At 40.2% G+C, this 27,830-nt stretch overlaps 1 protein-coding gene across 5 annotated transcripts in view; it reads right to left on the reverse strand.

Annotated features, from left to right (window-relative positions):
• Positions 1-27,576, reverse strand: part of HS3ST5 (heparan sulfate-glucosamine 3-sulfotransferase 5) — a 317,283-nt gene extending 289,707 nt beyond the window's left edge. For all 5 annotated transcript variants that reach the window (XM_075597658.1, XM_075597660.1, XM_075597657.1 and 2 more), the window contains exon 1: positions 27,236-27,576. The gene's annotated coding sequence lies outside the window, so the exon portion shown is untranslated. The remainder of the gene's footprint in view (positions 1-27,235) is intronic.
• Between the last annotated feature and the right edge of the window lie 254 nt (positions 27,577-27,830).

Raw genomic sequence — 27,830 nt, forward strand, 5'->3', positions numbered from 1 at the left:
TGTGTTTGGTTTTTGCCAAACGTGGCGCTGTGCATTATGGACAAACATCTCCACTTTGGTCTCTTCTGTCCAAAGGACATTATTTTAGAAGTCTTGTGGTTTGTTCAGATGCAACTTTGCAAACCAAAGCCGTGCTGCCATGTTTTTTTTAGAGAGAAGAGGCTTTCTCCTGGCAACCCTTCCAAACATACCATATTTGTTCAGTCTTTTTCTAACTGTCCTGTCATGAACTTTAACATTTAACATGCTAACTGAGGCCTGTAGAGTCTGAGATGTAACTCTTGGGTATTTTGCAATTTCTCTGAGCATTGCACAGTCTGACCTTGGGGTGAATTTGCTGGGACATCCACTCCTGGGAAGATTGGCAACTGTCTTGAATGTTTTCCACTTTTGAATAATCTTTCTCACTGTAGAATGATGGACTTTACATTGTTTGTAAATGGCCTTATAACCCTTCCCAGATTGATGGGCAGCAACAATTGCTTCTCTAAGATCATTGCTGATGTCTTTCCTCCTTGGCATTGTTTTAACACACACCTGTTATGCTCCAGACCAGCAAACTGCTAAAACTTCGGCTTTTATAGAGGTGGTCACACTTGCTGATCAATTAATCAAGGGCATTTGATTAGCAGTACCTGTCTGCTACTTAGCATCTTAATTCCTATGGAAGTAGTAAGGGTGTACTTAGTTTTTCACACACGGCTTCTCCATTTTGGCTTTATTTTTGTTAAATAAATCATGACACGGTGTAATATGCCATGTGTTGTTTTTCATCTGATGTTGTATTTACCTAATTTTTACACCTGCTAAGGAACAGATGATTGTTATGTCCTGATATGTAAAACCATAGAATTCAAAGAGGGTGTACTTTATTTTTCACACAACTGTATATAATAGGAAAAACCAGCGCTAGTTACACTAAAATGAAACAATCATAAGATAAATAAACAAGTGCATAAAAAAAATTCATGATAAATTATAAAACAGATAATAAATGTGTATCGAGAGTGATACACCAAAGAATCCCCTTTAGATAGGCGCACTGCAGACCTGAAAATAAAGACGGTCAGGGGTAGGATGTGGTGTGTATAAAATAAAAAACTTTATTAAATATTTGTGTATAAATAAAAACTTTATTGAATATTAGTGTAATAGTGTACACAAAACAGTATATAGTGCTGTACTATACACTGACTAATAATAGACTGCTGTTGGTCTATGTCAACCTCCGTCAAGCGTCTCTTTTAACTTACATGACGCATGCGCAGTGTGCACATTACGTTGATGTGCTGCGTGAACTTCTCTGTTAGTCTCGGTAGAGCCTATACCTACCAATATGTCATAGGGTTACAATAACCCATCTAGATTATTGACATTTAGAGCATTTGCCAAGATTTTCACACTTCAAGGGAGACAGGACTAATGGGAGCACAGTGAGACGCTTGACGGAGGTTGACATAGACCAACAGCAGTCTATTATTAGTCAGTGTATAGTACAGCACTATATACTGTTTTGTGTACACTATTACACTAATATTCAATAAAGTTTTTATTTATACACAAATATTTAATAAAGTTTTTTATTTTATACACACCACATCCTACCCCTGACCGTCTTTATTTTCAGGTCTGCAGTGCGCCTATCTAAAGGGGATTCTTTGGTGTATCACTCTCGATACACATTTATTATCTATCTAGCCCATCCCCAGGCAGCACGCCTCTACCTTCTAGGGGTCTGAGCGAGGTCCCTTTCTATAGTTCTAAATTATAAAACATATTATAATTACAAGTTCAGTCCAGGAGATGCACAAAATGTAGGTAGTCCAAAGTACAGGTGATACAATATTGCCACAAACGCAGGTATGGCGGCTCCTGTATCTGGGAGAATTCACAGCCCTAGTGCATTACCACATTATTTTTTTTAAAAGCTGCAATGCCCGATGTATACAGCAATGATGGTGTAAGTCGAACCGTTCCTCTCCAGCTCACAAGCCGCATGTTTGGAGGAGAATCCCTTCGACACACAGGTCGCGCCTCAGATTAGCGTGATGACGTCACTCAACACGTTTCGGCAGCATCAGCTGACTTCCACTGACGAAGTCAGCTGATGCTGACGAAACGCGTTGGGTGATGTCATCACGCTAATCTGAGGCACAACCTCGAAGGGATTCTTCTCCAAACACTCTGCTTTTGAGCTGGAAAGGAATGGGTCGACTTACATCATCATTGCTGTATATTTAGGGCATTGCGGCTGTTGATGCTGATATCGGAGGATCCTCGCTTCCCGCAGCGGCGTGCGTCCAGGCAGGTGTTGTCTTGGGTTGTGATCCGGAGGTTCCCTCAGCTGGTGGAGGGCATTTAAAGCGGTACAGCAACACAGATATAGATACCTTTATGTGATCTTTATTTTAATTCTTCTAGTAAGTGGGCATTGTCTTCCCCTCTACTTTTTATACTAAATAAAAAAAAATGTTGATAATGCACTAGTGCTGTGCGCTGTTTCTCTTGTTTTTTTCATATATATATATATATATATATATATATATATATGATACAGCGAATCTCTGTATCATGGAGCGCTTGCGCACATTCCTTTATCATATGGAGGTTCAGGTCCATTTGCATCAGGGAATTGTTCTGGATCTGCAATATGAGCACTCTTACACCTACTGGTCAGAATGAGTATATAGATACTAGCACTCTGGTTTAACTATGTTTATGCAGGATGCCGTTCTGTGCTTTGGACTAATTGGGGCCTAGTCTAGTAGCTTCGATAACAAACTCATCAAGCTTTTTGGCACTTTCCATATGATTGGCAGATTTGCTATTCAGAAAGCTTTGATGACTTGCTAAACTCGTACAGGGAGTGCATTTTCCAGAGCGGTCTCGCTTTTCGACAAAAACATTGAGCGGGAGCTTCAAAAAGCAAAATAACGCCATTTTGATAAGATCACACTATTCTAGTATGTATGTATGTATGTCTTTATTTATATAGCGCCATTAATGTACACAGCGCTTCACAATAGTAATACATGTGACAATCATATAAATAACAAAAAATACAAATAACAGGTCATGGAAATAAGTGCTTCAGACATAGAAGTAACATTTCGGAAGAGGAGTCCCTGCTCCAAAGAGCTTACAATCTAATTGGTAGGCAGGAAGAACATACAGAACAAGACAGTAGGGCATTCTGGTAAGTACGTCTGCAAGGGGCCAAACTTTATGTATCATGTGTATAGTATTAGACACGTTGCTACTCATATGCTTCTTTAAGCAAAGTGTGTCTTAAGGTGGGTCTTAAAGGTGGATAGTGCTTGTCAGGTATTGAGGGGAAGGGCATTCCAGAGATGTGGGGCAGTTAATTAGAGAGGTTTAAGACGGGAGAGTGATTAAGAAACCAAGGTTGTAGAGAGAAGACATTGTTGAGCAGAACGCAAGAGTCGGGATGGTGCATAGCGAGAAATTAGGGCTGAGATGTAAGGAGGGGCAGAAGAGTATAAAGCTTTAAAAGTGAGGAGGATAATTGAGTGTGAGATGCGGGATTTGGTAGGAAGCCGAGAGAGGGATTTCAGCAGGGGAGATACTGAGACAAATTTCAGAAAAAGTAGAGTGATTCTGGCAGCAGCATTTAGGATAGATTGTAGGGGAGACAGGTGAGAGGCTGGAAGGCCAGACAGCAGGAGGTTACAGTAATCGAGACGGGAGAGAATGAGTGCCTGAGTCAGAGTTTTAGCAGTCGAGCAACAGAGGAAAGGGCGTATCTTTGTAATATTGCTGAGGAAAAAGCAACAGGTTTTAGAAATGTTTTGAATGTGAGAGGAGAATGTGAGAGAGGAGTCAAGTGTGACCCCTAGGCAGCGTGCTTGGACTACTGGGTGAATGACAATACTTCCAACAGTAATGTGGAAGGAGGTAGTAGGGCAAGGTTTGGGAGAAAGTATGAGGAGCTCTGTTTTTGGAATTGTTAAGTTTAACTCGGCGGAGGGCCATCCAGGATAATATCGCAGAGAGACATTCAGAAACTTTGGTCTGTACAGCAGGTGTAAGGTCAGGGGTTGAACAGTAAATGTATGTGTCGTCAGCATAGAGGTAATATTTAAACCCAAGTAATGTGATTATGTCACCTAGAGAAAGTGTGTACAGAGAAAAGAGAAGAGGTCCCAAGACAGAGCACTGGGGTACCCCAACAGAGAGATCGATGGAGGAGGAGGTGTTAGCAGAAGAGAAGAGACACTGAAAGTACGATGGGAGAGGTAAGAGGAGATCCAGGATAGAGCTTTGTTTTGAATACCAAGAGTAAGGAGAAGAGGGTGGTCCACGGTGTCAAGTGCTGCAGAGAGGCCGAGTAATATGAGCAGAGTGTAATGACCTCTGTCTTTGGTAGCATGGAAGTCATTAGTTATGTTAGTGTGGGCTGTTTCAGTCGAGTGAGCAGTGCAGAAGCCAGATTGTAGAGGATCTAGGAGAGAAGGTGTTGAGAAAGAAGAGACAGCGAGAGAATACAGACGTTCAAGGAGTTTAGAGGCAAAAGGCAGGAGGGAGACAGGTCAATAGTTAAAAAAACAGGTAGGGCCAAGCTTGCTGTTTTTGCGCAGTGGTATAACTGTTGCATGTTTGAAGGAGGATGGGAAGGTACCAGAGTAGAGGGAGGAGTAAAAATTGTGTGTGAGCATAGGGATTATAGTAGGAGCAAGAGGTTTTAGGAGATGGGAGGGAATGGGGTCAAGAGGACAAGTGGTAAAGGGAGAAGAGGAGATAAGCAGTGACACATCCTCCTCTGAGACAGCAGAAAAAGAGTCAAGGAAGGCAGGAGGAGAGTTAGGAAGCAGGTGTAGGATGGGAGGAAACAGAGGGGATGTTCTGATGTATGGATTCCACCTTTTCCTTAAAATAGTCAGCAAAGTCGTGAGGTGAGATGGAGGAGGAAGAAGAAGAGGCAGCTGAGGATGGTTTGAGTAGCGAGTCAAAGACAGGGAAGAGTTGGCATGGGTTAGACTTGTGCGTGTTGATTAGTGAAGAAAAGTAGGTTTGTTTAGCCTGAGAGAGGGCGAGTTGAAACAGGATAGCTTAAATTTGTAGTGAAGCAAGTCTGCAAGAGTGTGAGATTTCCTCCAGAGGAGTTCAGAGGAACGAGTGGAGGAACACAGCATGTGCATGTGGGAATTTAGCCAGGGTCTGCGGTAGAAGGGCGAGAACAGCAGAGAGAAAGCGGGGCATGTAGATCAAGAGAGGTGGATAGGGCAGAGTTGTAGTTCCTGACCAGGTTGTCAGGGTCTGGAGCAGAACTTAGAGAGGAGAGGAAGAAGCCTCGAGAATCTCATCGGGGCTCTGAAATAGCAAGTTTATCACAGATCTCATCTCGTCGCCCCAAGGTTGGCGAGAAGGGATTTGAGAGTGGGACATAGAAAAAAAATGAATTTTTCCTGTATTGGATTGAAGCCGGGAGTCTCCGGAGCTGATCACATTAATACCAGCTCCGGAGACCCCTGGATTCAATCCCATCCAATAAAAATACTTTTACAGGCAGCTTCATTACCTTAGCAGCTAACCTCTAAGGCAATGAAGTAGTTAATTACCAGTGCCCGGTTTATTGTGGGTAGCGGGGGTGGGTGAAGTTGGTATTTGGCCCATGGTGGGTGTTTAGGCCTTGAGGGATGTTGCGGGAGGAATTAACTCCTTTATTACCTTAGCGGTTACTATTTATAATATGGGCATGATTATGACTATGGCAGTCAATGGGCAACCTCAAAAAAACTGCAACAAGAAGACACAATTTAAAAAAAAAAACAAGCACCTAAACAACACAATTCAATAAAACAACCACCTAAACAACACATCAATTACATAAAAACAAGTCCTACAAATACATAATAATTAACTAAAAACAAGAAAAACTAAATACAAAACATAACAATAAAAAACAAGCATTTGCCATAAAATGCACTGCCATAAAATGCATTCCACTGTATTTATCTATAAGCTGAAATGTGCATAGATAAACACATTGGCAGTCAATGGACAACCTAAAAAAAAAAACGAGCATAAAAAAACACAATTAGAAAAACCAAGCAGCAAAAAACTGAACTTAAAAAACAAGAATAAAAAAAACACAATAAAAAAACAAGAATAAAAAATATGTACTGAAAAAAAATACAATCAATGTTTTTCTTAATTTTGACGTCTTTACTCTTCGATTCCGAGTCCATCAGCAACAGCAGGAACCTCTTGACACTTGACACAATGATCCTCAACAACTGGTAAATCCATCTTCTTTATCTTCTTCTTTATCTTCATCTTCATCTGTCCATTGTAATCCAAGAGGTGGATGTTGTCCGATCGTCTTCTTAAGGTCAAATGAGATGGGCAGGTCTTATACTGTATAAGGCCTGTGACGTCACATTTGAGTGTCAGATGGTACAGCTCCAATCCGATTGGATGCTGTACCATGTGACATGGTTCTTGTTTTTTTTAAGGATGTGACATCATTTACAAAGGAAGTACGACACAGCCTTAAAAAAATGGCATGCTATCACGTGGTACTACAACCAATCGGATTGTGAGATATAACATGTGAGGAGTCACATGGTACATTCGCAATCCGATTGGTTGAAGTACTATGTAACATGATTCATTTTTTTTTAAAGGATGTGACATTAGCCAGATGATGTCACATCCTTCTCAAAAAAATGGCTGCCATCCCATCCCACATCGGATTGTGAGGTATAACACGTGGTATATCCCCAATCCGATTGGTTTGAGTACCATGTGGTGGCAGCCATTTTGTTTAAAGGATGTGACGTACCACACTTGAAGATGACATCACATCCTTTAAAAAAAACTGTCACACGGTACAGCATCCAATCGGACACGCAAATGTGACGTTACAGGCCTTATTATATAAGCCTGTCTCGTCTCATTTGACATTAAGAAGCCAACGGACAACATCCACCCTATGGATCATTGCATCAAGGGTCAAATTCTTCCTGCTGTTGTTGATGGACTTGGAATCGGATGGTGAAGACTTCAAAAGTAAGAAAAATATATATTTTTTTTCAGTGCGTATTTTGGATTCTTGTTTTTTTTAATTGTTTTTATTTATGCTTGTTTTTTTAATTGTATTCTTTTTAATCTTGATTTTTGTTTTGTGTTTTTTTTTATTTTTGATTCTTGTTTTTTTATTTATGATTCTTGTTATTGTATTTTTGATTCTTGATTTTTGTTGTGTATTTTTTGCTTTTTGTTTTTTGTTATTGTGTTTTTTTGGTGATTTGTTATTTTATTTGTTGTGTCTTTTTTATGCTGTGTTTTTTTTATTTTAGGTTGCCCATTGACTGTGTCAGGGTCTCCCAGACATCCTGCTCCTAGCCATAGTTCCTTTCTCTGTCCACCGGTTGTACTGCTGTTTTCTGTCTGCTTTGGGGCTCCTCTGTCTGTCAGTCTCCTCTTGGTGCTCCTGTCCTCTGTCCTTATAGTTTCCTATTTCCTGTTCCTCCCTTGCCTTTGTTTTATGTCCAAACTCCTTATGCCCATGCTTCTGCTTCTGTTCCTGTTTCTGTTCCGTGTGGAGTCCAGTACTTATTAAAGGCTCTTGCTAGTAATCTGGCTTGTCCCCATTTGTTTCCTGCTCCCTGCTCCCTTTTCCCTGCTCCATAGTCTAAGTTCCTGCTCCTTAGTCTCAGTTCCTGCTCCCTTGCCCTGTTCCTGCCTTCCTGTTGCCGACCCCTGCCTGGACCCCAACGATCCTTGCTTGCTGCCTGCCACCAAACTCTGCCTGTGACCCCGACGATTCTGCTTGCCGCCTGCCACGACCTCAGCCCGTGACCCCAACTATCCACGCTCGCTGCCACTGAGATCTTGCCCGCTCCAGGAATCTCCCCTGTGACAGACTACTAATGTGTTTATGTATGCCCATTTTGGGCTATAAAGGTAAATACAGTGACAGGCAATGCATTTTTTGGCAAATGCTTGTTTTTAATTAATTGTTGTTTTGTATTTGTGTTTCTTGTATTTAGTTAATTAATATGTATTTGTAGGGCTTGTTTTGATTTCATTTTTGTGTCGTTTAGGTGCTTTTTTTTTTTTTAATCCTTCTGACTTTTGGTGCTGTTTTTCTTTTTTAATTTGCCCATTGACTGCCATAGTGGATAATCATGCCCATATTATGGGCATGATGTAACACTGTGCCAATCAATGGGTAGAGGGTGGGGGTAGTTGCCCCGGGGAGGGTGGTTAGGTGTCCCGGCTGGTAGCAGGAGAGGGGGGTTAACCCCTTAATTACTTTTGCGGTTTCTAACCGCTTAGGTGATTAAGGGGTTAGTGGCCATTAGTTTGTATTTTTATTGTACTGTTGCTGCCCACGGAGAACATGGGTGCAGAGGACAGTGATGAGGATGGCCTTCATCCTTGCAGGGGTAAATGCAACTTTAATTTATGCTGGCTGGATGTTTTATTCTGAATGGTCAAATGAGCTATTATATAGATCTGGATAATAGTAATTTTTCCCATTATTGTACTGCACGTGTTGAGAGGGGTTGTTGGGGGTAGAGGAGGTGGGTGTGTTTTTTAATGTTTCTTGTGGGTAGAGGGATTGGGTGAAAGGGGTATTTGCCCCAAGGATAGGGTGTTAGGCCTCTCGGTGGGTAGCGGGAGTGGTTAATCCCTTCATTACCATAGCGGTTTCCACCGCTATGGTATTGAAGGGATTAACTCCTCCTGCAACCTTCCTGGCAGGCTTAACCACCCATCCTGGGGCAACTACCCCCTTCATCCACCCCCTTTGCCCCCAATAAACACGGTACTCAGGTTTAACCCTTCATTGCCTTAGCAGCTAGCCGCTAAGTTAATGAAGCTGTTTAAATAAAAATGAATACTAGTGTGCGGCAGCAGGGGTCCCCGGAGCTGAACCATATTGATTTGAGGTCCGGGGACCCCCTACTTCCAGAGTTGCAGGCTCTGTTATGGGGTGCCAGTATCCCTCTCCAATGTTTAAATCTCCCATGTCATATGACCGGGACATTTAAACACATACAGTAAGGAGATACTGGCACCCAATACCGGGGCCTGTATCTCAGGATCATTTGTATACAAGCCCTGCATACAGCAGGCTTGTTCGCTCTCATGGAGATTCTGTTCCTGGGTGTGGGTCCCAGGCGGTCCCAGCTGGCCCGGCAACTAGCAGGCCTGGGAAACTGTACCAACCAGTATCCTTCCTGGTTGGGGACAGTCTCCTTTCTGGCAGGTTGTTGACTGCCTTTTTAAACCCATTTTCAGTCAGGAGTTCAGTCTGCCTTAATTAGCTGCTTCTCCAGAGGAGTTAAGATTTTAGATTGAATATATTTAAAGAGTATAGTGCTTTTTTACAGAAAAGGAGTGTTACAAAACATACAATATTTAAATGCAGACAGTTTCATAAAATTTAACAGATTTTGTTTTAGATTGATTTTATTGATTCTTCTGCTTACAAAAATACAATTAATATTCCATCCAAAATTATAGAGGCCATGTAAACCTTTTACAGGTGCACCGACGAGTATTCTAAAACTTGCCTTAAACTTGCCTTGGAAAATCTGGGGCTATCACCAACAAGATCCAGGTACATGCTGGGTACATGCTGCAACATTTCAGTGACATTTCTGCAGAGACTAATGGCCCATCGGATTAACACAGCAGGAGTCCCTGGCAGTACCATTCAGTTTGAATGGGACTGCCAGGGACCTCCGCTGTTAATCCGATGGGCCATTAGTCTGTCTGCAGAAATGTCACTGAAATGTTGCAACATGTACCCGGCATGTACCTGGGTCTTGTTGGTGATTGCCCCAGATTTGTTTTAGAATACTCGTCAGCACTACAGTAGGTACATTTCACTTTTATTTGATAAACTTCTAGTTTCCTTAATATTTTCCTCAAAACTACCCAATGTAGTGATTGGCCGGAATGTGTATTCTAGTGCAGGAAAGTGTCTTATGGAGTAGCACCACTTAATAATATGTCTCCTTGTGGCAAGATGAGACACATGTTGGCTAATTCCCTGCATTAAGTGACTTATGTCTCAGCACAGCTCAGTAAAATATTGTCTGTCCCTTAATGTTTGAAAATGCTTTAACTATGGTGTCAAAGCATTTTTTGTTCTAGTCTATGCTTATCTACATATTTTAGACTAATAATTAGGCCTAATTTATGAAAACCTGTGCTAATACTATCATTCTACTATATCTATTTCTACTCTTTTTCATTATGGTATGTATCCAACTAACAGATACATTGTATGAACACAGGTATATACCAATGTAAGATCAAAATATATCTGTCTGACTTTATTTTTTGTGCACAGATGATTTAAGCAGTTCGAATAAGAGATTCAATAGATTGGGTTGTAATGTGAACTAGGCTGAAGCTAAAGCACCAACAAAAAGAATAACACATGTACCATCTGTTGAAGAAGTGATGCCATTATATTTTACATTGACCTGGAAATGTTCCTCTGCTGTTTACATGTTTACCAACATAGACAACATACCCATTGTAAAACCAAGACACATCATTGTATGTAATTTATGCAGATAGAAATACTAGGTTCCATGCATAATATGTAAATAATAGTTGTGAGAGTCTTACTGTGTTGGACCACTGGGGATCTACAATGACTCTGTGGTGGTCATTTAGCTCATTTTACTAGCAGTATATGGCTTTTTCCATTACTGTCAGCAGATCAGTGCTGAATGTTGTTTTGTGTGGTGGTATCAAGCGGTGCCCTAGAAAATAATAGTTTGAGAATCTCCACTCTAGTTGGTCCAATAAATGTCATCATTATCTATGATGCCAATACATTTTTGTCCTGGGGGTGGGGGGGAACTGTCACAGGGACCCATGCTTGAGAAGCACTGTCACATGGCACACAGGGAGGGGGCATTGTCACAGGACACAAAGGAAGGGCCACTTTAAAAATATTTACGCCTTCCCAAACCCTATTACTTTCCCTTGTATTGTATTGTATTGTATGTCTTTATTTATATAGCGCCATTAGTGTACATAGCGCTTCACAGTAGTAATACATGTGGTAATCAAATAAATAACAGATAATATAAATAACAGATCATAGGAATAAGTGCTTTAGACATAAAAGTAACATTTCGGAAGAGGAGTCCCTGCCCCGAGGAGCTTACAGTCTAATTGGTAGGTAGCGAGAACGTACAGAGACAGTAGGAGGGAGTTCTGGTAAGTGCGTCTGCAGGGGGCCAAGCATTATGTATCGTGTTTAGAATATCCACAGTGCTATTCATATGCTTCTTTAAGCAAGTGTGTCTTAAGGTGGGTCTTAAAGGTGGATAGAGAGGGTGCTAGTCGGGTACTGAGGGGAAGGGCATTCCAGAGGTGTGGGGCAGTCAGTGAAAAAGGTTTAAGGCGGGAGAGGGCTTTAGATACAAAGGGGGTAGAAAGAAGACATCCTTGAGAAGAACGCAAGAGTCTGGATGGTGCATACCGAGAAATTAGGGATGAGATGTAAGGAGGGGCAGAAGAATGTAAAGCTTTAAAAGTGAGGAGAAGAATGGAATGTGAGATGCGGGATTTGATCGGAAGCCAGGAGAGGGATTTCATGAGGGGAGATGCTGAGACAGATCTAGGAAAGAGTAGAGTGATTCTGGCAGCAGCATTTAGGATAGATTGTAGGGGAGACAGGTGAGAGGCAGGAAGGCCGGACAGCAGGAGGTTACAGTAATCAAGACGGGAGAGAATGAGGGCCTGAGTCAGAGTTTTAGCCGTCGAACAACAGAGGAAAGGGCGTATCTTAGTTATATTGCCGCTCTACTTCTCCTATCTATTCTTTCTGTTCCCGGACATTACTTACAGTTACTGTCTGCTCTGTGCAACCCACATAAGAACCAGCTCCTCCCTGCCCAGCACGTTCCTCTCCTCCTCTTCTTGTGGGGCTTACGAAAAATGGAGAGGGAGGAGAAAAACTTGGGCAAACTTTTTTTCCTCTTTCAACATTTTGGTGCTACAGTATGTAGGAGAACACACCTGCTTTTCAACCTGAATTCTCAAATCCTCTAATGTGATGCTGCCTAAGAGCAAAACTTGTGGGGCAAACGACACAGTCTGCCCCTATACTTTTTTTAGGTTCTGGGCTAGGGCTCCTCCTGCCCACCCATTTTATTCGCCACTACAAAAATAAATATGTTGAAACTTCCAAGTCCTATATTCGCACAATCAGATAGTCCGGAGCAGAATTACATATGTCCTTAAATAGGCAAGTTAGCTTATTTTATAATACAGTACACTGCTGACTAAAGTTTGTGCAAACCTACAATGCTGCATTGAAAAATAGTGTTGACCTTGCACACAATGCTTTCCTGACATTTCTTTCTTCATTGTAAGTTATTGCTCGGTTCCATATTTTTGTCACTTTGTCACTTGTCAACATCACCATATCAGGCACATTCTACAGTTCAACAGCTAAACTCTAAAAAAAAAAAAAAAAAACATCACCCAAGGCTACAAGCTGAAAACAAATTGCATCTCAATGCGAATGAATTAATATAATGTGCATGTGAAACTACTTTTGCTTTGTTATTCAAGGTGACTGCAAAAAACACACTACGTCCCAGGTGTCAAGCAAAATGAAATAAATGTAAACTGAAGCAATACATTTGTTTTAATTCTACATTAAAAAAAAACGGATTTCACAGTAATTAGTTTTGAACTTACAATTTTTAATTAGGACCTAATGAACAATTCTTAAAATAAGTATTGGTCCTGGAATAGATTTGTCAGAGGTCACGATATTGTACCATTTAATGAACTAATACATGCGTCCCCCATGAATGATAATGTAGGGCCTTTGGAACCTCACTGGTCCCTCTTCTTTTTTTTCTGTACTAAGCAGAAGCTACACATAAATCCCAGGTTTGTCAGTGTCAGGCACTGAGAAATCTGAACCCTGAACTTCAAGGCAGCAGCTCTGTATGCTAAATCAACTGCTGTCAGCTTCACTGCTTCTGTGTGTGTCTGAGCTCTACATGGTTAACTGACCTGATGTCTGCAGCACATGTGCAGACTCTTGGGCACACCCGACTGTAATTTAACACTTTGGGTGCCCCAAGACTAGTCACTACGTCATGGGTTCTGGCACACCAGGGGCTATATCATGCTCAAGCAGGGTTGCCACTTTCTACTGAAGGCTAATCTGTAGATAACATTTTTACATTGAGCTCTTACCTTTGGCTGCGGCATCTCCTGGCATCCTCTATCGTTCTCCCGTCATCTCCCCCTGCAACTGCTGTCAATGTGGCTGCGTGGCACCAAATGACGCTATGTTGCCATAACAACGGGATGCTACTTGACGTCAAGTTGCCATGACAACAGGATGCCTTATGGTGCTGATGTGTCATGTGACATCACGTTGCCATGTCAACATGGTGACGCGTGATGGCATGACATCACGAAGCATCACGTTGACATGGCAACTTGAGTCACGTGATTCGGTGACCTCAGGTAGTGTTCCTGTTGTCATGGCAACGTGGCGCCATATGACTCCATGCAACCATATTGACAGGAGCTGCAGGATGAGATGCCGGGAGATGCTGTCGCACACCGCCACCTGGAGGTTAACAAAGTAAACCCGGGGCCTGGAGATACGTGGCCAAACCCTGTAGTCTCCAGGACAAACCTTGACTCGTGGCAACCCTGTGATCATGGAGTGCTTGTTCTTCAGGTTAGATGGTTCCTATGGAGCAGAGGACGCGATCTGGAGTGAAAGGAAATGGAAGAGGAGGACTCCTTTTCTGTTCCTGGGTTAAGGGCCGCTGCGTTTATGTGACCGTGCTTTGCCAGAGGGACCATTGCACTCTGGTGCTGTGGCCCCTCTGGCACTCAAGGGGTCAAAATGTAGCTGTTTTCTGCTTCATGTTCAATGTGGTGCTGTCACATTGTTCCAATTTTCTGCCTGCTCTGACCTGCTGCCTGTACAAAATAATTTTTTTGTTATCAGTTGTACATTGGCATCAAGTCTGACCCCTTTCAATGTAATTTCTGAGCACAAGGTAGACAACTTTCGGCCAAGCAGGTTCCACTACACAGCATAGCGTAATACATGTTATCCTACTCCTTATAAGATTGGCTATCTTTTGCTTGTCTGTTAAAATGTACTATACCGTAGCTTGGGATTGAGGAGAAAGTGACAGTGAAGGAAAGCTTAACACTCCTTTCAGTGTTGCATTAAATATTAATCCATGTTAACTGATACAACTATATGTAAAAACAAACTGTAATAAAACTTCAGAGACCAAGGGCCATGTTTACTAAGCGGCACTTCCCCATAAGACACCTTCCAGTGCAAGAACAAATTGGGCCATATGGTGTCTTTGGGCGCAGAAGTTGTCTTAAGGAATCGCACCCCTTAGTAAATATTGCCCCAAGTGCAATCAGTGGAATGAACATGGCAACTTGTACATTCACTTATACCAAATGGCAGTAGCATAATAAGCATTTGATTATGTATTAATTTACTTTAATTGGAGGTTAGCAAGGAGTTTTTTTTTTTATCACTAGGTGCTTTACATTATTTTCCATTCCGTGGAATATAAAAAGGAGAGTGCAGTTACTGAAAACACGTCTTGATTGACTTGGCCTGATCCTTGGTTTATTTTCTCACTAATATCTATTTATTTACAAAACCACAGTAGTCATTACTTTGGGGTCATAAATATATATATTCCACTGAATCATCAGTCTTGACAAACATATGCTGAGACAAGCAGCATAGAAATCAGTCTCAACTTTAATTTAAAGACAACTGCCTTGCTACATAGACCTGCTAGAAGAAAATGGTGTATTTTTTAATATTCAGGCTCTGAATGTTTGATGTAATGACTTAGGTGATTTTGATACGAAAGTCTAATAAACAGACTCAATATGAAACATTTTACCAACCTATCAGAAATGAATTTACGTGTTGGTTGATTGAAACGCTATTGGGTGCCTAGGAGTATGAATGGTTTGTTTAACACATTTCATAACTACCTTGACATTTAGGATTCTTTCACATTTTGGATCCTACTGCATTTGAAATATAAAATCATTTTTGCATTATGTCTGCACTTGTGAAACCCTCATGCTTCTGGATCAGCAGCAGTTTTATTTGGCTTTATTAGGTACAGATCTGTGCTCCAAACGCAAAAACAATTTGTTCATCTCAAGCAGCAGGGGCACGAGAAAGGAAAGCATTACTTTTTTAGTTGCAATAAAAAAAGGCAAACAATAAAATTGATTATGTCATTGCTCAGAAAACATGATAGCAATTGTGGGTCTTGTGGGTCTTCCATAGTTTGATTTGAAACCAACAATATGTATTCCTTAGGTGCAACAAAACATTTCCTGCAGTGCAGAACATTAGCTGCCACTTCAAGTAGCATGAAACCAAAGTGTGCCCAGGAGCTCTGCCACTAGGACCTTGCAGTTAATTGCAGCATCCATTATGGTACTCTCATTGGCACAGACATTGGCGTAAGCTCGTTAAAATATTAATGCTTGGAGCCTACTTTAGAATTACTTGTTTCATGTGGCCATGTAGTCAAAGTGCATAAAATCAAAGATATCCCCCGCCAGTGAAATATTTATGAACTCATACTACAGCGAAATGTAAGAAGTATACACAAATATTGGTATGTGACATCCTGTCGTTTTCTAGTAGTATCAGTATTGCTTTACTAATACAGATTATTTGTGCATAATTAATGTTACATAATCTTTATTATAAAATATGATGACTGTATTATGTACACTAAACAATATTGATATGTATCAAATAAGTAATAAGACATGGTTTGCATGTGTAGTACTTAAACATAACAGTCATAGGATTTACAATATGTGGAATCTTTGCAAAGGATTGTGAGTTCAAATACTAATTGACCAGATGCAACTAAAAGAAAACAGATTTTCATGTAGTTAACCATGTTGAGATTTTTTGTTTTCAAGTACAGAGAGGAAAAGTAGAGGAACAACATGTAGATGTTTATTTATAGCTGCTGAAGAGGTTAAAGAAATGCAGTTTATTAATATAACGATGTATGAAGAATGGAGGTACAGTACCTGCTGAGTTCAGTCAATTTTAATACTGTACAGTACTCTTCCAGAACATATCAATACAGTATATTGATTGTAAAATCAATTAACTGTATCATTCTAAAAAAGTAGAGATGGGGCAATAAGATTTTTTTCAAGGATTTTTTTTTCTTATTTACGGTATTTGAAACCTAGCATCTTTTTCTAGCGCCACAAAATGGATAAAAATAATGGTGCAAGACCTTCTGGCAGCCAAGTGGTTAAATGCCTACATTTTTAGAGTTTTCTAACATTAGCATTATATTATTCAACCTTGATCATTACAATGTTTGAACTGCTGGATTTTTCATATGACGTTGTAGGTAACATTTAATGAAAGCACTGTGTGCTGTATGTACGATATAGCAGACTTCTTTTTAAATACTCATAACACAACATATTCTGTTATAATGCAGCGTTTCGCAGAGTTTCTATAGGATTCAATGGCAGTGATAACTCTGAATATCACAGAATATTCCACTATAACGCACCAGAGGGAGCAAAAATGACTGCTATATCTGTATTATACTTTTGTTGTTATTTGCTGCCCTTTTGGTTGCATTTAACCTTTTTAGGAATACATTTAGAAAGTACTGAAACACATTCTAAATACTGAGGCCTTTAGCTGAGTAGATGTTACATTACTTGAAAGCAACCACCATCATTGTGGCCAGCAGAGATTGGGAATTAAATAAACCTGATTTCATTCTTATTTCATTTGTATTTTTCTTGGTAGCCAACATGTAACAAAAGTCTGTTACGCATCCTATCACAGGTAAAATACCACATTTTTCGAGTAACATTGACTTTATTAGACACCTCGGGGCAAATAAACCTTTTTGACGTGACCCAAGGGACTCTTAATCCTGTGTTTAAATCCAGCTCACTGATGGAACACAAAACTAAGCAAAGGATGCTCCATACTGAGAGTAAACAATGTCAATGTCAATTAGAAGCAGTTACAGTATGCAACAGAAAAGCTCTATTGATAGATTTTAGGACCACTAAGCCAGTATTAGAACGTAGCAATGAGTGTACCTGTGATTTTCTTCAAGGTATTGCACAGGGTTAGAGATAATGAATGTTGTTCTATTACCTGGTTGTGACTAATGTTTTCTGCTCTTTCACAGCACCTCATTAGTTATACCACAAAGAGTTACGCTTTAACCATGCATCTGGGGATGTTGCTTTTATTTATTCCTCATGGTCTCACAGTCACCAGACCTGAAAAAGTATGTGTGTAATCTTTACTCAGTTAGGTGGTTACAAATAGTATTCTATTGCAAACCACTAAGCTGTGTCACTAATAGGAAACAAGTACATTACAAATTACACTGCTGATAAATGGGTTTCAAGTGCAAGACTGCCTCGGTGATGTGTGTAAATGCAGTTTTTCAAGCCATACAAAATTAATTATAGCCTTAACTCTTTCACTGCAATGTGTTACTTGTTCTTCTGGCAGCAAAAGGATTATTATACGGTCCACATGTAAGGGAAGATGCAGTGAATTTCATATTTTGTGATAACGTGCATATAAAGTGTTTGATAAAAAATATATCTATATGCGCCTTTGAAGCATTTCTGGGAAAATATAACTTCAATAATGTGCAACAGAATTCGAAATTGATACTTCAACATATCTCACAGCAAGGACTATCTGGATGGATCTCTAGAGGTTAATGGTATTAAAACAGGACAAAGTAAAAAATAAAAAAAATGTGCAGGTTGCATCATTTTTGCTGTGTACAGTACATCTGTCTTGTGACTTTTCAAGCAAAGTTCCAAACATATTTAGCAATGTTTTGCAAGCTGGACGGCTGTGTCATCATCTCCCATTATGTGGCAAAGATAAGGTTATATTTTTACAGTGCATTTGATGATGACATATTATAATTGCGAATGTAATTTGTGGTGTACTAAGAAAGCAGAAGGAGCTACAATTTGGTAAATAGAGATTACATAATTGTGCTTCTAAACAAGACTGCTAAAATGACTTTCATGCAATACTTATATTAAATGTACTTATTTTCTGCTCTGAAGCAGTAGTTTCCGGGAGACTTTATTGTCACAAAGATGTTGGGATGAAATTAGATGTTGACTTGCACTTGGTATTATTTTTTTTAAGTTCTTTATGAAGGCGATATAAACTTAATCATACATACTGCATCATACAGTAGCTGTCTAAAACATCTGTGCCATTCATACAGAGACTACATTTTTCCTATTGAACATGTTCCATTGAAAGCAGCAAGCCTGCTTTCCTTCTTTTTATTTTTTTAGATTTATATATAATTGATCTGGAGCTGAAATGTTCAGCTCCGGAGACCCCATGCTTCATACCTATTAAAAAAAATTGTTTCATAGTGTCACCATGTTCTGCTGCTTTAATGTTGAAACTTTTAACTGCTCAATCGTTGGAGAAGCCCAGGGCATTGTTCCTGTGTAATGCACAGCAATGATGTACAGGTCTCTGCAGCACTAGCATGGTTAAGTCAGTCTAAGCTCTTCTGTAACTCAATATGTGAAGGACAGCTATTATGACTTTCTTGGATGTATCCGGCTGACATATCCGGAAAAGAAAATGAAACTATTTTTACAACAGTTTAGACATTCATGGTTAAATAGGCTTAATATGACAAAACAGTATTGACATGGATGGGTTATGATGGGATGAAAATAAAATAATAAGTACCTGCCATAAAAAATGTATACAGTTTATGTAAAGGACAGAAAAGAAAATAATGTCAAAATTGTATTACAGTATATGTTTTTGTTATTCCTCTTCAGGGCCGCTGACAGCAGGGGACAGTCAGGACTGCTGTCCCGTAAAAGGTGAGTCAAGGGGCCTGGGTCCCCTACAGCAACCCTGATATGTGGTGCCAGATCCATAGATGTGCCTCTGAGAGCTGAGGGGGCCTGCTGGAGGGTGTTGTTGGAGGAAGACCTCCTGGAAGGTGTATGTGGAAGTGCCTGTCAGAGAAAGCATGCAGGATGCTGGAGGCCCCTCTTACAGGCACTTCTGTGGGCCCCCACAATACCCCAAGGCAGCATGTAGGCATTCTCGACCCCCCCCCCGCTCCCCTGTTTTGACCTTTCTTCACCTCCAGTCCTGACCTAAACCCCCAGACACATACTTCCCTCTCCTCCCTCACCCTAAGGTCCATAGCTACCACCCTTTCCCAGGTCCATAACTACCTTCATCCACCAGGTCCATAAAAATCCCCCCATGTCCATAACTACTTTCCCCCCAGGTCCATAACTACCTCTTCCCATTCCATAAATCCCTCCCCTGCAGGTCCATAACTACCCCCCAAGGTCCACAAATACCCCTCAGCACCATAACTATCTTCCCCTAGATCCATAACTACCTTTTCCTAGCCCCAGGTCCATAACTACCTTCCTCAAGGTTCATAACTACTTTCTCCCCCATAAATACCTCCCTCCAGGTTCATATTCCCCCCCCCTGTCCAAAAAATCAACACCACCAAGTCCATAACCCCAGAACCCCCAAGTCCATAATTAGCCCCCCCCCCTCCAGGTCAGGTTAATAACTTCCCTCATTCAATAACTGCGCTCCCAGGTCCATAACTGCCCCTCAGGTCCATAACTAGCTCCCACGGTTCATATCTCCAACCCCACCCCCCAAGATCAATAACTATCCCCGGTATAAAACTGCTCCCCAAGGTCCCTAATCCCCCCCTCCTCAGGTCTTTAACTACCACACAGGTCCATACTATCTCTGCCAAGGTCCATTACTACCTCCCTTCCAGGACCATTACTAACTCATCTAGCTCCATAACTACCCCCATCCAGGTCAATAATTCCCCCCTAAGGTATATAACCACCTTTGCCCCCCCAATTCCATAACTACTTCATCTCAGGTTCATAAATACCTCCTGCCCCCATAACTACCCCCCCCAGGTTCATACCCCCACCTTGTCTATAACTTCAACCCCCCAGGTTCATAACTCCAACTCACCCAGCTCAATAGCTATCCCCGCTCCAGGTCAATAACTCCCCCATTCCATAATTGCCCCTCCCAGGTACATAAGTGTCCCCCTAGGTCCATAATTACCCCTCAGTTCCATATCTCCACCTCCCAGATCCACAACTACTCATCTATGTCCATAATTCCCTCCTCTAAGGTCTATAATCCCCCCCACCAGGTCCACAACTCTAAGTTCCCCAGGTCTGTAACTGCCCCCAGGTCTTTAACTGCACTCCAAGGTCTATGACTGTCCCCCCTCAGGTAAATAACTACCCCCCAGGTCCATAACAACCTTCCCCCAGATCTATAAATACCTCCACCAGCTTCATAATTACCCCTACTACAAGTCCATAACTACTTTTGCCCCCCCCCTGAATCATCACTCCCTCCTCCCCCCATAACTACCTCCCCCCAGGTTCATACTCCCCCTCCCGGTCCATAATTTAAACCCCCAGGGTCCATAACTCCACTCTCCCCCTACCCCATGGTCCTTAACTACCACCCAGGTCAATAACACCCCCCAGTCCATAACTGCCACCCAGGCCCATGACTCCCCACCCTCCAAGGTCCCCCAGGTCTAACACTGCCCCCAGGTTTATAACTGCTTTCCAATGTCAATAACTGTCCCCAAACCCCTCAAGTCCATAACTATATGTATTTCCCATCCAGTCCATAACTACCTCCCCCAGGTCCATAACTAACTCCCTCAATGTCCATAACTACCTTACTCCGGGTCCATAACTACCTCCCTCCTCAGGTCCATAACTATCTCCAACCCTACCCCCACCCCCTGGTCCATAACTATCTTAGCCCCCCAGGTCCATAACTACCTCACCCCAGGTTCATAACTACCGCCTCTGCCCATAACTACCTCCCCCCAGATTCATACTCCCTCCCCAGTCCATGACTTCAACCCCTCATGTCCAAAACTACACCTCTCCAGGTCAATAACTACCCTTCGGTTCCATAACTCCCCCCAGTCCATAACTCCAACTCCCCCAGGTCTAAAACTGCCCCCCCTCGCAGGTCTATAACTGCTCCCCCAGGTCCATAACAACCTCCCCAGGTTCATAACTACCTCCCCCCAGGTCCATAACTACATCCACCCCCCCAGGCCCATAACACATGTCCACTCAATTAAAAAAACATATGAATAAAACTAATAAAACTAGATTTGTAATGAGTCCATAGCATATTTATGTAACATTAGATTTTAGTATATATTGATAAGGAGATGAAAAAAGAAGGAGTAGTGTACAGCCAAAGAACAAGGAGAAGGGTCCATATAATGCAAAAAAGAGTAATTTAATGGTAGTTCAAAAGCATATGATTCAAAAACCTCCTACGCATTTCGTACGTGTGTACTTTAGCAAGGAGTTAAAAACGTTTGTGTCCTGCACTCTTTTAAACCCAGTTCAATATTCAGCCTTCGCACCAAAAAGCGCAATGACGTCATGACGTCTGACCCCACGCGAAAGGGCATACACAGTGCCCCGGAACGCCTGTGACGTCAGCGCAACCAATGGGCGAAGAGCAAAAAAAGAACGGAGTCCCAAAAGGTCCACAATAAAAAGCAATGCGCGAAATCTATCCAGAGTGTAATAAGTCCAGGACAGAAAACGGGCCCGCCCCCCACTGCAAGAGCAGGCGTGGAAGGCACCGCACACTGCTACCAGATATAAAAAACTCCAATGAAGATAAAGGGACAAACAACATCATCACCAAAAAATGTGTTGACAAAACATATAAAAACAATGCTAAGTAACAACAAAAAAGACTGCAGGAAAAAAAAAACTAAATCCTCAATAACCTGTTTAAGGCACTAACAAATTAAAACAAATGCAATAAAGACCAATGATATATATTAGACAAATGATATATATGAAAAACAAAATATACCTAATACTTGATCTCCAGACTCACTAATAATTAAATGAATATGAATAACAACATTTTTTATCAAATAATGATAATAAATCGATAAATAACTATGATATAAGAAATAAATTGGGGTGAGGGGGAAGGGATAAGTGGGAGGGGGAGGGAAAGGGAAAGAAGGGAAGGGGAGAGGAAAAATGGGGGGGGGGGGAAAGGAAGGGGAAAGGGGAGGGAAAGGCCCATAACACATGTCCACTCAATTAAAAAAGATTGTCAACATATCAATAAAACTAATAAAAACTAAATTTGTAATGAGTCCATAGCATATTTATGTAACATTAGATTTTAATATATATTGATAAGGAGCATAAGTCATCAGAAACATTCAGCATACAAAATGGAATACTATGTCACAACTGACTTTAAACATAAAGAGTTTGGTTTCAGAATATTTGGCTACATATGATGCTTAATGACTTCTTCTATTGAAGGTCAGTTCTGAGTGTTAAGAACTGTCATAACTGCTACAATAAGCGAAAAATTGTTCTTAAAATTAGATGACTAATGCCAGTTGAGGTCAGTAGCATTGTGAGTCGCGAGGAAGAAAGTGGCAAAAGTCACTGCATGTAATGTTTTCAGTGTTATGGATACAGTTTGATGTAATGATGACCTTCGTACAAATAGCACAGTAGCAATTATAAATGACAAATGAATAGATCTGCTTGGTAGCTGTGCACCTCTCAATTATCTTCAGGTGTCAAAATGTAAAGATATATTTCATTAAAACCAAGGCAGAATATGAAAAAATATTTTTTTCTGTACATCAATTACTAGCAGGTTTAACGAAATAGTAGAAAGATACAGGACCATTAATCACAGTTCCTGGAAAATATTCTTGAATGGTATTATAACACTATATTTATGCTTTACAGAATTGATTTATGTCAGCGCTGGTTCTCATGATTGATATGTTTAAGTTAAGAGAATGCTCTTTTAATTTTCACATGTATTATGTAATGATCACAGAAATAATCATCAAAATGTATTCTTAAATAGTGCTGAAAGTTTATGCAGCACTGCACATAGTAGATTATATTGACACGAGAAATATATTGCTTAAAGAGTTTACAATCTAATGTTTTTCTTGAAGGAACAGGGAGATAAAGTAATTCTTAAAATCTAACAGTTGATTGGATTAATAAAATTCACTAGCGGATTGTATCCAGTGAATTTTTGGATTATTCTGCACAGATTGAAACTGGAACAGTCCATCAACTGATTTTACACCGTGGAACGGATTTTGAATGGAAGACTCGGGAAATTACGCGTAACGGATTTTGAATGGAAAACTCGGAAAATTACGGGAAATGGATTTTGACAGTTTTGCCCATGACTACTTGTAACTAAGCAAGACACTCTATTTCCCTCTGCTTCGTGCTCCCAAAATAAGGTTGTTTGTGGCAAAGGCTTGTGCGTTCAAATTTTGAGGCGCAGATGTACTGTACCAAAGGTTATTTCACTCGATCATAACAAGTTCAAAAATCTTTTCCTGTATCGGTTTAGTCCAAAACCTGTTGATTGGTTTCATTTATAGGGAAAACTTTTAATTTGATTTAAAATTATGCCATAATCTAAGAGCTGTTTTTTGCTTCCCATATAAGGTATTATACCATTTGTACTTTATCTAGCAAAAATAAAGGCAATAATAATCTCAGAGAGCAAATGAAGAAGAATGAGGATTTTTTTGTTGATATAACAAATATTTTGATATACAGTATAAAAGAAACATTTCATGTTAACTGGAACTGAGTGATATACTGGTAGAGAGTAGAAACAGGTCAGATGGTACTATTCTCTATGTCTAATGTGTGTGTGTGTGCATGTGTGTGCATGTGTGTGTGTGTGTGTGTGTGTGTGTGTGTGTGTGTGTGTGTGTGTGTGTGTGTGTGTGTGTGTGTGTGTGTGTGTGTGTATGTGACTGGTGCTAACTTTAGTATATATATTCTCATTTCTGAATGAGAGTAGGGGAAAGGTCAGATGGTGGTCCGTTCTATGCCTAGAGTAGTAATTAACATATAGTAGATACAAATTTAAAAAAAATAATATATATATATATATATATATATGTATATATAAAGCTAGCACAGATAATAGTGTTTATTAGTTCCTGTTGTACACAAATGCAATTGATTGGTATATACTGGTAGAAAGGTGGCAGGTCAGATGGTGGTAACCAGATGATAAAATAATATCCAGTCCCAGAAAACCAAACCCAAATAAAACTTGTCTGAAACGAATTGACATAGACAGGTCAATTGGTGGGTGGACTGTCTCTGCCTAATAATTGTACCATCCTATAGAAGTCCAGTAGTTTAATTAAATATATAATCCCATTATAGTTAAATATAATTACATGTAGTCTCTCCCTGCATTTATGTGTCTGTCTCTCTGCCCCTTTCCTGGCATCCAAGCCAACCTCTGCACACATTCCCACCCTACCACCCCTCATAAGAAATAGCGGCAGGGGATTGGAGGGGCAGTTTTATAGAAATACAGAGATTTCGGAGCCCAGCAAGAAAAAAAAATTAGGTTTTGTCTCGTTTTCGTTTTGGGCCCAGCCCACAGATCCTATCAGAGGGCTACGTTTTGCTGAGATGTGAATCTCTTAGGGATGTGGAGGTAGCGGGTTGTGCGGATTTAAAAAATCCACCAAATAAAATAAAGTGAAAAAAATAAAATAAAAATACTATGCACTGTGTTTCATACAGAACATTGCTGTGCTGTATAGGGAAAATGAAATGTGACATAAATCTAAATTTTTAGCAACCTAATAGTGTTGCCTAAAAAAGATGCAGTGACCAATGTTAGTCTCTTTAGGTTGACACACAGTTTTATGACATATTGATACACTGAAGGCAAATGAAAAGTAATTGCACTGCGTGTAGTCAATAGACGGTTAAAAAGATTGTGCAGATCCCTTTTTTTTTCAATTTCATATCTCAGATTTATTCTCATTATATGTAGAATAATGGGAACAATTACATGAAACACTCTGTCCTCTTTCTCCCCTTACTCCTGTCATCCTCTGTTGCTCTCCATACATATATATTGTAATATATGTAAAATATATTGCACTGTGCAAGCAAATCCAAAATACTCATGTTAGGCATAATTTTTAACATTGAAACGTGCAATCTGCTATGACATTTTCCTTTCACTATACTGTCAGCCAACATATAATTTTGTTTAAAATACAAAATTATAAAATATACAGTGCTGCCTCAAGATATATTTAACAAAAAAATCTATTAATATGCTGTAATGATACTTGCATCAGTCAGCATTGTTTGTGTTTCCCAAACAGCTCCACAAGAAGCTATAAATCATGCAGCCACTTCTGCATTCCCTGTAGACACTGAAACACCTGAGTTTTACTTATGCAACATATATCCGTAGGATCTCCGCGCATTATAATACATTTACATATGTTCGAATTGCAGCTTAATATTACTTATATTTTCTTAAAAATAGTACATTTGTACAACATAACCAGATATCTTAGGAATAGAAATATTGCAGTTTCATGACTCTTTATTTCTTACGCTATTATACATATATTTGTATTATGATTTATTTCAATATCAAAGTGCCTTCTATGCTCAGACACAATTCTAGTCATGGGGTATTTGCAAACTCTGTCACCTTTAAACTTTTTCTGATTATCTTAACCGAGGACAAAACCATTGCTAGCTGAACTCAGAGTATATTTTTCCTAATAAACATCATAGCACATAAAAATCTTACATTACTAATAACAGAACTATTGCAACGATGATATTTGTAACGAGCCCTATAACCAACAGAGAAGTAATCAATGTATCATTCAGAACAATTAGTTACAGACCCCACTGGCAGAGTAGGGGTGACAAAATGTAGTTCGTAATATACAACACAAACAAGAAGACAAAGAAAATGATACATGTATTCATTTCTTTTATACATTAGATTGTATTCTAAATAATACATTGCAAAATTCCAAGAATAATAATTCTACATAACTAAAATTGTGATATCTATAAATAATGAATGTGCCTATTTTAGTTCTCAGTATAATACTGTACATTAAGATACAGTGTAGATCAAGAACTCCCTTTAAAAGAGGGAATCACAATGGTACAGTATATTCTGAACACATATCCCACAAGTAATACATGTATGTACATACACAATACACAGACACACAGAAATATATGTCTGTGTGTTTGTAAATATAATGCAGTTTCTCCCTGTCTCTCTGCTGTTTGTATCATTTAACCCCTTCTCAGCCCCTTCACACTGCTGATGGATGGATGGTCCTACATTACATGTTCTTCTCATTTCGCACTATCCCTTGCTACCCTCTATTGCCCCAGCTATTTATTTATTATTCCCTGTGACATTCCTTCTCTACCTTATCTGCCTTAGATTGTTATCTTGGTTTTTACATCTGCATTAAACTCATGGAATCTCTGAAATCAGTATTGCTGACCTGAGCCAGAGAGAAAACTCTGAAACCTTGTTCTAAAATATCAATTGTTAGCCCAGATAAAAAAAAGGTATCACCTAATACTGAAGTACTCATTTACTGTGCACTATCATAACTAGACTAGCATGGCTACTTCGATTTTATTTGTAATTATAAGAACTGGAACAATAATCAGTAAATCAAGACTTAACTTAGATATATATACATGTAGTAAAATAACAAAGGAAGGAGTAGGTTGTGTAATGCCTTTTATGGGACCAATAGTGTAAAGAAGCTGGAGCAGGAGAGATCCCCCTAGCATGCAAATCTTCACATTCTATCAGCACACCTGCAATATATTGGCCAGGTAAAGGCAACTCAGTGCCTTCAGGGACCATATTCATAACTAACATTAGTCACAGTGTCTAGGCTGTCCCTTGAAAAGTATAACAGCCATACACATATCCTCTGTAAATTGCAAAAACACCCAATCTGCCAAGGCACTACCAGCATTGTAATGATTCAGGTAACTCCTGGAGATCAACCTCCAGTATGTGACTACAGCAGACAACATGTTAACATGAAATGTCCTCTGTATTATTCTTTTTCATCCCTGGTTGCTCTTATTTGTCAAACGTCCAAAATTGTTTTGTTTTTTTTGTTTGTTTTTTTGAATCAAAACTGAAGCAAATAACAAAAGACTCATAATTGATGAAGCCATGTACAGCAGAACAGCATGCATCCTGTATGTTTTCACTTACCAGCAGTCCATAAGTAACAGAGAGTGAAGCTACATCATATGGTTGCTGCTGCTGCAGCAGCTACTGTATCCCAGGAAGATGCTGATCGCAGTATACGTGGGGAAGGAGTGAGCAGCAGAGCTGAGGCAGTGACACACACAGGAGCCGGGGCTCAGCATTCGCTCCCTGCACATCCCTCTGAGACTGAAGCCAGGTGCAGGGCACACTCCCGCAGAGAGGCGCAGGCACGTCACTCAGCCAGCAGTAGCACAAACAGCCTCACCAACTCACAGTCACTGGCTGCTCTACGGATGAAGGGAGGAGGTGTCATTTCATACACAAGCCACACTGTCAGTGTCGTGTTTTACCTTGCTTGGCATGTTTAAACTTCTGGTCTCACTGGGCGTTTCAGAGAAGCATATGACAGAATTCCAGGAGCATGCTGCATTTATAACTGTGGCTTTTATTAAATACAAAAGTGAATGCCTAGTTTATACAATCCACTTTATATGTGGGGCACGTTTTTACAAGAGGGGATGGAGATATTTTGCTACAACGGCTGCACAAGTTTTTATGTGCACATGGTATATACATTGCTCCCTTTTGCTTCTCTCTT

The sequence above is a fragment of the Ascaphus truei genome, chromosome 4, assembly GCF_040206685.1.
Source record: "Ascaphus truei isolate aAscTru1 chromosome 4, aAscTru1.hap1, whole genome shotgun sequence".
NCBI classification, from domain to species: Eukaryota; Metazoa; Chordata; class Amphibia; order Anura; family Ascaphidae; genus Ascaphus; species Ascaphus truei.